The sequence below is a fragment of the Canis lupus genome, chromosome 12 (assembly GCF_011100685.1).
Source record: "Canis lupus familiaris isolate Mischka breed German Shepherd chromosome 12, alternate assembly UU_Cfam_GSD_1.0, whole genome shotgun sequence".
In the NCBI taxonomy this organism is placed as follows: domain Eukaryota; kingdom Metazoa; phylum Chordata; class Mammalia; order Carnivora; family Canidae; genus Canis; species Canis lupus.
The window spans coordinates 33,921,781-33,933,826 of NC_049233.1; the positions used below are offsets into that span (position 1 = coordinate 33,921,781).

Consider the following 12,046-nt stretch of genomic DNA (forward strand, 5'->3'; position numbering starts at 1 on the left):
ATATGAGATCAACATTATTTCCTTTTATTAAATAAATATTTTGAAGGGTGAAATTTTATTTACATATGAAGTTATTTTCGTTGCAGGTTTTTGGAGGGCAGATCACATGTGTAAATACTTGGATGGGTATTGTTTCTTTTTTTGCAAAGTTTAAAAAGTATATTGAATACAGATAAATGAAAATGAGCCTTTAATGGAGATGACTTTTTTTCACTTAATAGGGCTGGTCTTTTTAACAAGTCTTTCTAATAAGGGTCTAGTTGACACACAGGTTACACTAGTTTCAGCTGTACAACACAGTTTAGCTACCGCCGTCACCATACAACCCTATTACAATATCATTGAAATAAGTCACATTTCTTACTAAGAAAAAGGCAATTGTGAGGTGAAAGTGAAGAGATTGCTCTAAATATCCTGGGACAGTGTGGATGAGGATGAAGAGGAGCTTGGCTGAGCTGATCTAGATAAGAAAGGAGAGGATGGAAAAACTGAGAATAGGCTGTGGTAAGAGGCAGAATGAAATGACATTGTGCATAATTGAGAAACTATTAGAGAGGAAAAAAGTAACAGCCACAGTGGTGAGTGAGCATGATTTTCACTGCAGCCTTTGGGATGGATTGTTTAGTAGAGAGGAATGCATGCAGTTACTGTCATGAGGGAAGAATGGGCACATCCCGGTGATGGAAAATAGAGTGTTCTTTTCCCCGAACGCTGAATGTCTGTAGGCAATGTAAAATCCTAAGAGACTGGAGATTCTTGGTATAGTGAGAAATTCAAGACTGAGTCTGCATTGCTTTAAGAACATAAAATTTAAAAAAAAAAAAAAAAAGAACATAAAATTTAATATGGGAGATAATTTGGAAAAAAGATTTATAACACATTCCTTATTTTAAACCTCAAGTGGATGCAAAGCAGGCAAGCTGGTGTTCCAGGGAGGGAAGGAAACCCAACCTGGATAAACGTAACAATGGGCAGTTTGGCCTCTCATAGGTGATTTTATGCTTTGGCAATTGTGACTAAGGGGCTAGAGTGACACAGGGAACATAGAAGGATTATCCTGCCCTTGGGATTATCCCTGAGAAAACGTTGGATTATTTGGAAGAGCATTTTAAAATAGGTTACTAAAGACAGATTAGAGAGCCAGCATGGGTTTGACTTAACTACGCAGAAAGACTGGGTTTATTGAGTAATTCTGCTATAATAGTTAGCACTCTACTATTTTTATAACCTTAGTGTATATTTAACACTACCAATGAATATATAAATATTTTGTTTTCAAATGGTGTATAACATTTTTGTTGTGATTGAAATGGCCTGTTTTATCCACTCTCAACTTTGGAAAAGCAAGATTTTAAAGGAAGAATAAACAAAGAAGTGGTAGATGATGTGAACCAAATCAGATCTGACAGCTTACCTTAGAATGCTGAGCTTGTCTGAAATCTTTGAATGGATGATTTGACTGTTGTCAGGAAGAGAAGTTTGAGAAAAAGCCCTGAAGGAGTAAAAAGAGATATTTTGTTTAATGGAGCACAGCTGGCCTTAAGGCCAGAGAAACTTGGATCCACATGGCAAAACCATCACTTATAGTTGGCTCTGTGGCTTTGGTCAAGTCACGTAAATTCTGAGTCTTTGGTCTCTCAATGGTAATAATATCTATTTTGTGAGTTTCTTGAAAGGATTAAAGCCTAGGTTAAATACAAGGGACATATTCAAGATACTCTTTTACGGTGGATGCTAGCATTCTAGAAGAAAATGAGATGTTTGGTCATGCATACATTGTGTAGCATTTCTCTCCATGGAAATCAATCTGCTCTAATCTATGCCAGGTTTACAGATTGAAACAGATACCTTACAGTTTTAGTGTACTATAAAACTATAGTACTAAAAAAGCGACCAGGTATAGAACTGATGATTTTATGTTAGATATACTGATATCTACAGTATAGAAAATTTTCCTCACTGTAAATATAATGAAAGTACAAAAGAGCCCTTTGTTACTTCTTTAGTGTTTTTTTAGTGTTGGTTTCCCTTTTTTGCCAAGAAAGAGCTGGAGTATGAGGCAAAGCTGAAGCCTTTGGATCAGGATCAGGAGATGATCTAGTTTATTTTAGGACACTATCAGTATTGATTTTTATCAAAAGCAGAAAATCTTAATTTCAAACCCTCCAAATAGATATTTATTTATGTCTTAGTGGAAGACCTTTTAATAGTTAACACTATTTAAAAATGTGTATGTAGGGGATCCCTGGGTGGCGCAGCGGTTTGGCGCCTGCCTTTGGCCCAGGGCGTGATCCTGGAGTTCCAGGATCAAGTCCCATGTCAGGCTTCCTGCATAGAGCCTGCTTCTCCCTCTGCCTGTGTCTCTGCCTCTCTCTCTCTCTCTGTGACTATCATAAATAAATAAAAATTAAAAAAAATAAAAATAAAAATAAATTTCTAAAAAAAATGTGTATGTAGTTAATTCTATGAACATTGTGGCCAAATTATTGTTGACTTATAATCATATCTAGGAGGATAAATAATCATGCTAGATAAACATTCATCTTTCAAAACTCTAAATTGTAGGTATCTTCATACTGTGAAATTAAAATGGGGTCGCCATAGGTCTTGGTCACACTTAAGATATGAAATAAGTTCTCATGACCTAAATAGAGGTTGAACAGTTTAATTTTCTCTGACATTCATTTCAACTGCTTTCCCCTCATTTTTCTGTTTCAATGTCCAGATAGGAGAAGCAATATTATGGACTTTTACAGTTGGCAGTAAGTGTGGATCCTAATATTCCAGATAATGAAGACGTGACATGACTATTCTCCCTCAAATGCTGCAGTTGCAAGAGCGTAGAGTAGGACCTGAGCCCCCTGGCTCTCTATTCAGTGTTTTTGCAATGGGTGGCCCCTTTTAACTCTTGAGCACCCCTTGCTAATTAGAATGAATTCAGAAGCATCAGCCTAGACAGTAGGCTGACCTATGCTGCAGTATTAATCGAGGACTGGAGTCCTCTCTACAGAAGAATTTTTCTGACCACCAAGCTTATTTGCCACTGCCATTGATCAAGTTTAGCAGGCTCTGAAGCGAGTTCAAACATTTCCATGTGGGAAAGAAACCCACTGGAGCTCTGAAACGAACTTTGAAAACAGTCATCTCTGACCATGCAGCTTTCTGTGCATAGTGGCTCCTTTAGATCTCATCTCTGGGGTAATGTGGAGCTGGTTATACACCTGTCACCCTGACATTTCTGATCTTGTTAAGTGGCATCATTTTATCTCCACACTGGAAACCAGGAAGCTACCTCTGAATTTTCATTTGTCAACACATCCAGTTTGACAACAAATTCTCTTAATTATATTTCTCAAATCTGTCTCCAATCTGCTCCCTCATTTGCATCCCCATTGATTCCATAGGCCTTTATCTATTGCAAATGGCTACCTCTGGATCTTCCCTCTGCCTTCAGAGAGAATGCAACCTTCACCTTTGCATCTTGGGTACCTAACATGAGGCTCAACACATAATAAACAATAAAGAGTGACTGGATTAAAAAAATGCTTAGCAGTTATATCTTGAAATGTGTAGGGTAGGGACAGCTATTTCTGGATCCATTTCTGAAATAAAAAGCTTTCCTTGGGCAGCCCGGGTGGCTCAGCGGTTTAGTGCTGCCTTCAGCCCAGGGCATGATCCTGGGGTCCTGGAATCAAGTCCCATGTCGGGCTCCCTGCATGGAGCCTGCTTCTTCCTCTGCCTGTGTCTCTGACTCTCTGTCTCTTCTCTCTCTGTGTGTCTCTCATGAATAAATCAATAAAATCTAAAAAAAAAAATGTTTTCCTCAAGACAGCCTTCAAAATGAATTATTTTTATGACAAGTAAAAGGATTTATATTGAAGCATTTCATAAGTATTTAATGCTTTGACAAAGCTAGATCATAGTTTCTGGTTTCTTGGGTCACTTAGTAACAAATGTCATTAATTCAAATTTGAGGTAAAAAAAAAGGGACATGGTCCTACTTTTTCTGCTGGCTTGAAATTCTGGGTAAGATGAAGTAATTTAAAAATCATATTTAGTGAATCAACAAAGTCTCTGTTTCCATGCCTGGCTGAGGGTTAACGAATGGCAATAAACAAGTGCGAGCATGAAATGAAGTCTCTGTACGAAAAGCATCTGGAGCAGCAGCAGAATAAAAGCAATGCCCTTGGCGGTTCACAGCAAAACTGACTTTTTTCCCTCTGGTTTGTCACTTTAGACCAAAATTCGGATTGACAGTTAAAGGCCACACTTTTAAGAAAAGGCTTTTTCCCTTAATGTTTGATTTTCTGAGTATATTCCTTTGATGTGAGCTTTTCTTTTTTCCTACATGTTGGCAACCAAATTGTAAGTGCGAGGCTCCCAATAATAAGATGAAAAACTCACTTATCTTAAGGTTTTATTAAATGGAAACCCTGTGGAAGTTTTCATGGGAGGAAGTAAATGGTCATCCAAATTCTTTTAAACTTCGTGAGCATTGTTGACAAGCCATCCTATAGAAGGGCTTGAGTGTGTTCTATACCTAGAAAAACTTGACTAAACTTGACTTTGTGAAAAGGGTGACTCTTCGTTTTGTTTGTCCTGTTTTAGCTTATTGCAGTGAGCTCAAATTATAAAAGTATAGTGAGGTCACAAAGTCACACAAAATTTAGCCATGTAAAGAAAATGTAGCACCTATTTCTTAATAGCTCATCTGATCTTCCTTATGAGTCCCACCCTGATGATTGGTAGGGACATCTTAAACCTACTAATGGAACTATTTCTATCATTTCATGTCTATATTTCTCCTTTCGGTTAAACATCTGGACTATTGAAAATTTGAATAAGAGCCAGAATCACTCTGTTTCTTTTGGTAAACTACTAGTTGTTCAGGTTTTATACCCTCCTTTCTCTTCTTGCCTAATATCGCATCTGGAGGCATTGATGAGGTATACTAAATATTGTGGCAGCAAAGGAGAACAGGTGAAAAGATTGCTGGGGCATCACCTGGATGTTCTCTAGGCATAACTGTAGAGGGGCTTGGCCAGCCTACTCCTGGATGGGTAACTGCTGATCTCAGCTGGCTATTTGGACTTCAGTCTGATGGTGCTCATGGTGGAGCTGATAGCCTTCACTCTTGAAGTGCCTACAAATAGCAGCCAAATGGGTCTTCAGTGACCATCTCAAGTCCACTGCTCCATGCCATGGTGGAAGTGGCTGCCAGGAAAGGATAACCCAGAAACTTCATTCCACATAAGTCACCTGGGAGAGTATGACACCAGGAGGCTTAGTGCCTTCCAGTTTCCTTATATATCTATGAATTATTTTTTTACAGACTCTAATATGAATTGATTAAAGAGAAGGTTATTTATGCAGAATGCAAAAGAGGAAAGAAAATGTCCCCTATAATAATAAACAGAGTACTTTCCTTTCTTAGTAGAATCTAGAGTTGGAACAAACTAGAAAATAGGAAGTCCAACAACTGCATTTACTCAGAAAGAAACAAGTTTAAAGGGTTTCTTTGAATTCTGTGATGGATCTGCTGTTTAGGTTAGCTCCAACCTAAGTCTCCCAGCCTTCCCGGCTCTGTGCTCTTTCCATGATGCAAGGTTGCCTTTCCTGTAAGTGCAAATTTCTATGTAGCTTCCTGAATAGCTACAGGCTGAAAGATCTTCTGTTAACACTATATGCTGAAGTCTACCTTTTAATTCACTCTTTGGTTTGAATTAGTTAGATAATAGTTATTTTGGTTTGGAGGCATCTGTATGATAGAGACACAGAGATGTCTGAAGTTATGGACTTGCAATGTTTATTCCTGATGGAGTAGTTAATATGCTATTATTGTTGTTGCTGTTTCTTGAATACTTGTGGTTTCTGAGTGTTTATTTTAAAGATCACAATTTAAAAGAGAGGAGGAATGAGGAAAGGAAGAATGGGAAGAATGAAAAGATACAGAGCCAGATCTCTATATCATTTTAGATTGGCCTTTGATTTTTCTTTAGAGTTTGTTTACTGATTACATAATAACACCTAATTCTTCTTCATCTAACTTCATGGTTATGAGAAAAAATTGTTATCACAAATGGAAGAAGCACTGCATAAGCTAATATTATCATATTTATAATGTAATTATTTCAGGAATTTTGAATAATCTACTTTTTACATTAAGGAAAATATAAAATACCCATCAGGGAACTTGGCAAGAGAAATAATACAATATTTAATGGTTCAGAAAGTTAGTTTCCTCTTTATCATCACTATTTTTGTGTGGAAAGCAAAAAGATCAGTGGGAGACTTAGATTTCCCAAAAGCGTTTTCAAGAGAATTTTGTCCATCCAGGTAAAACTCTGCTGATAAACACTTCTCTCCACTCTTAATCTTGAGGCCTCATTCAAGTGCTCTGTAATTGCACAAATGCTGATTCAAACTAAAGTATGGGAATTCTGCTAAATAAAATAACCAGCCCTAGGAAAAAATTTTCAAAGTGCCCATTACTGTGATAAATCAGGTAATTTTTGAGTGGTAACTATACACAGATCTGTAGACTGGGAAATCTGCAAAAGAGCTGCTTTCAACTTTAAACACCTAATTATCTTGGTAAATAGCTTCATTATTGACACCAGGGAGACTTGTCCATGTCTACATTCCCCCTTATATATGTATTTATTGACATTCCTGCAAGTTGGTGTGGAATGAGCTTTCATGAAGAGATTTTTTTCCTAATATGGCAGGGGATTATCTCATAACTGGAAATGCTTCCACTTGGGAATTACCCTTCCCCCATTACCAACCATCCTTTTTTTTTTTTTTTTTTAATATTTTTTTCTTTATTTATTTATGATAGTCACACAGAGAGAGAGAGAGAGGCAGAGACATAGGCAGAGGGAGAAGCAGGCTCCATGCACCGGGAGCCCGACGTGGGATTCGATCCCGGGTCTCCAGGATCGCGCCCTGGGCCAAAGGCAGGCGCCAAACCGCTGCGCCACCCAGGGATCCCCAACCATCCTTTAATACTGCCAATTTGAAGAAATTATTATTCTGGGAATTAAATAAATAAATAAATAAATAAATAAATAAATAAATAAATAAATAATAGGTGAGAGTACTTTCTGCAGTAGTCAACTTTTAAGACAGGCTGTCTGAAATACTTAGGGATAAATTTAACAAAACGTGTAAGATCTGTTCATGGAAAACTAACAAAAGATTGTTAAGATAACGACTATAAAGAGGAAAGATACCGTATTCTTGAACTAGAAAACTCATATTGTTAAGATGTCAATTCTCCCCAAATTGTTCTACATTCAATGCAAGCTTAACAGAAGTCCCAGGACTTCTTTGTAGAAACTGCCAAACTGATTCTAATAGTTATATGGAAATGTAAAGGACCTAGAGTTGCCAAATAATTCTTAAAAAGAAAAGTAAATTTGAAGGACCTCCTTTTTTAAAAATTCAAGCCTTACCTGAAAGCTACATAATCAAGATAGTATGGCCTTGGTGGAAGGATAAACAAATAAATCAATAAAATGGAATAAAGATTTCAGAAACAGACCAGTATTTATAGAAAGTCAATTGATTTTTGATAAAGGTGACAGGGTAACTTGATGAGGAAGGGGGTAGTACTATCAATAGATAGTGCGGGGACATCTGGATATTTAAACAGAAAAAAAAAAACGAACCTTGACTCCTACTTATACTACACAAAAATACATCCAAAGCGTATCATAGAACTAGAGTAAAATCTAAATATAAAAAGCTTCTAGGAGAAAACATAGACATTTTCAAATTTTGAGGAGAGGCAAAGATTTTATAGATATAAGACTATAAAAATTGATAAATTGGACTTTATTACAGTTAAAAAAATTCTCTTCCAAAGATACCACTAAAAAATTGAAAAGGCAAGCCACAGATCAGAAGAAAATATCTGTAATAAGTATATCTGAAAAAGGCTTGCATCCAGAATACCAGAATATGTAATGGACTCTGACAACTCAAAAATAAGACAAATGACAATTAAAAAAAGTGGGCAAAATGTTTGAACAGAATCTTTACACACACAAATATATATATATACACACACACACACACACACACACACACACACACACACACAATGGCCAAAGAGGACATGAACAAAAGGGCATGAAAATATTATTAGGAAGTGTAAATTAAAGCCACAATAAAATATTGTTACAAACAATCTAGAATGTTGAAATTTAAAAAGCTTGACAATATCAAGGGTTGAAAAGAATGTGGAGTAGCTAGAATTTTCATACACTACTGTTAAGAATATAAAATACTGTAAATATGTTAGAAAACAGTTTGCAGTTTCTTATCAAATTAAACATAGACTTCCATATGATTTAGGCTTAGGCATTTAATTCAAGATAAATGAAAACCTATGCCCACAAAATGGGTGGCACACTAATGTTCATAAAAGCTTTATTCATAATAGCCCCAACCTGGAGACAACCCAAACACCTATTTACAGATGAATGGATAAGCAATTTGTGATATATACATGCAACTTATCCACCAATAAAAAAAGAGTAAGCTACTTATATGCAACAACATTGCTGAATCTAAAAAACACTCTGAGCAAAAAAGGCAGTCACAAAAGAAATCGTACAAACGTGTATGCTGTGTGATTGTATATACACGAAGTTCCAGAACAGGCAAAAGTAATCCACAGTGATAGAAGTCACATCAGCAATTACTTGAGAAGGGGTTGGTGTTAGTTGCAGAATTATAAAGGAATCTTGGGGGAGGGTGATGAGAGAATTATTCTATATCATAATTATGGTGATGAATATACAGATGTATACATTGATTAAACACATCAAACTGTACACTTTAAATAGGTGCATTTAATATATACAAAATATAATTTGATAAAGTTAAATGCATAAGCAAACAAATAAATAATAAAATAGACTACCTTTCCAGTCAAAATCAGGCAAAGTAGAACCTACAAAGTCCGTCTAACTTAGAGTAAGTGTCAGGAATCTAGGAAGATAGTTATTCTCTGTTTATACTTTTACACTCTTCATAAAAGAAGCCAGTTCCTACACCCTTCCCAGAGTTTCAGGTTTACTGCCTTTCTTAGCCTTTAATATAGTTCAAAGTCTTCACAAACATCAAATTAAGCAGTTGAAATTCAAATGCATTTCTACTCAGTTATTTTTCTGTCATTGCAATATCAAGCATTCTTTGTTCTGTCAACTTAAGTGTGATATCTTCTATTTCATCATATTTTGATTGTGGCATCTCTAATATAAGCATCTGGATCATATTCCAAACAGGGAAAATAATTTCTTAAATTCGTTCCTTATTGGAAATCTCTCCCACATTTGTCTTGCTGTCCTAGCTTTCTAACTAGTCTCCCTACCCCCAATCCTCTACAAATCACCATGTAACTTCTAAAGTCTTTCCTTTATTAAATCACCTGCCTTCTGACAACCCTTCATTTTGCTTTCTAAATAGCATCAGACTCATGAGTTTTCCCAGTGTGGATTGTTACTGTCTTTCCTAATTCCCTTGTGAATGACATGTTCTAACACTGACTACCAGTCATTCCTTGAGTATCTCCTTTCTTACCTCTAGCCTTCGTGTATGCCTTCTTTCCACTTGGGATGCTTCCCCTCTCCTACTTTGCCTTTCTAGATCTCACTAGTCTTCAAAACTAGTTTGCATGACCCCTCTTTACCATCACTCACAACTGATGTGATTCTACTGACTTAAGCATTTTTCCTTTTTCTTGAACTTACTCCTATAATAGATCATAAACTCCTAGAAGGCTGGGGCTCAGTCTCTGACATCTTTGTTTCTCCCAAGTGGCTTTGAATCTAGTAGGAAAAATACACTAATTGAATGAATATAAAGAATGAATCATGCAAGTTCATGTGGTTGAAAAGCAGAAGAGTGAGAACCAGAACTTCTATCCCCTTATTCCTCACTCTATTACTTTTTTTACACTGCTAGTGTTGGGAAAATTTCCCACAGGACTTTGAATTGCCTCCAGGAGAAGGATGAGGAGAGCACATTGCTCTAGACATTTAAAATTGAATTCAAGAAGGTAGTAAAATTTGCTGCAGGGAATCATCCTAGCAGAAATATTAGCTTAGATGCTTTTTCTATTTCTAATCTCATATGATAGTAGAGCAAATGGACTGTAAAGTCCCCTATGGAAATTGTGACTATTCATTAGATCTTTTCATATGCATTTTCTTTTTCTTTTTAAATGGAGCCTGATGATTGGAGGCTTATAGCATATTTTGTATGTGGTCAGTACCTTATGAATGGATCTCACACCTTTTTGAGGAATGCTTTCACAAAACAGAATTTTGGATGCCACTTTTTTATTATTTTTTTCTTGAACTACAATTAACCTATAGTGTGATATTAATTTCAAATGTGCAATATAATGATTCAACAATTCTATATACGAGGGGGCACCTGAGTGGCTCAGTCAATTAAGTATCTGCCTTCAGCTCAGGTCATGATCTCAGGGTCCTAAGATTGAGCCCCACCTCTGGCTCCCTGCTCGGTGGGGAGTCTGCTTCTCCCTCTGCCCTCCCACCTTGTGCTCTCTATCTCTCTCAAATAAATAAATAGATAAATAAATAAATATGTAAATAAATAAAATCCTTAAAATAAAGCCAATTCTATTCATTTCTCAGTGCTCATCAGGATAGGTGTACTCTTAATACCCTTTATTTCACCCATCCTTCTACTACCTCCCCTCTAGCAACCAGTAGTTTGTTTTCTGTACTTGAGTCTCTTTTTTGTCTTTTTTTGTTTGCTCATTTGTTTCTTAGACTCCACACATGAGTGAGATCCTATGGTATTTGGATGGCACTTTTGAAGGCATTAGCTTGTACCTGCCTTTGTCATGGCATACTTAGTAGGCCACCCCTTAACACCATGATGCTGTTTGACAAGAATCATACACCATCTTGGCCAGCTTGCTTATGTCATTGCCTATTCCAAAGAAAACACAAGTTTTCTTTGGTCTGGTATAACATTCACTCTAGCTCTTATACTTTGCATCAAATTGTACCTCAATGCTCTGACAAGCAATAATAGAATATATATTGGTTTGGTTGTAGCAAAAATACATTTCTGTGTGGATAAAATGTGAACATTTGCTTTTGATATGACACACATGTGGATATAGGCTACTTTACATGATCAAAGTTGAGGCATTTGGACAAAACAAACATACCATGTGGTGGAAGCTATCAGCTGTCCTCCAAAATTCATCCTCTTTGTTTCATTGGGATACAATTGTAGATGGACACATGCTTATTCAGTGAGAGACTCACTTCCCAGTATCGTTACCACTCTGTGAGGAGTTGTGCCTGAGTCCTTGCAGTAGAATGTGCAAGAAATGACATGTGTTGCTCCCAGGTATGGGCCTTGTAGCATGGGTGTGTGCTCCTTTTCTTTCCCAAGATAGGAACTTGAATATGCCCACAATCTAGCCTCCACCATGCAGCAAGTTCAGTACCTTAGAGCATAGGTGGACACACTTTTTCCATGAAGGGCCAAATAGTAACTATTGTCAGTTTTGTCTATATACAGTCTTTGCCTTATGTTATGAAAGCATCCAAAGATGACACATAAGAAATGGGCATGGCTGTTTCCAATAAAATGCTATTTATAAAAACAGATAGCAGGCTAATTTGGCTTACAGGCCTGCAGTTTTCAAACTCCTGCTTTATGGTGAAGAAACTTTGCAGACTAAGAGGTACCTAATGACTCCATGGAGCTGCCCACCAGACCAGGCCACTCATCCCAGAACTAGTTATGAGAGATTAATATATTTCATTTTCTTTTCTATAATACCTCACAATAGCTTATAAAGTGTGTTCTTGGGCCTCTTTGTTAAACAGTTTGGCTTTCCCTCCTACCCAGGACACATGAGCAGGCATTGTTGATCTTCCTCAGACTCAGTTTCCCATTTGAAAGCAAGAAACTTTAGTTGGGCACTAGCCATTTCAGTTGGATTCCTTACTATGTCTTACTTCTCCCAAGAAGTTATTCCTTCCTA

At 36.8% G+C, this 12,046-nt stretch overlaps 1 long non-coding RNA gene across 1 annotated transcript in view; it reads right to left on the reverse strand.

The window, feature by feature from the left end:
• Positions 1-12,046, reverse strand: part of LOC119874195 — a 110,557-nt gene that overhangs the window by 7,096 nt on the left and 91,415 nt on the right. Inside the window, exon 2 of the long non-coding RNA XR_005367906.1 lies at positions 1,415-1,492. This is a non-coding gene — a long non-coding RNA (uncharacterized LOC119874195). The remainder of the gene's footprint in view (positions 1-1,414; positions 1,493-12,046) is intronic.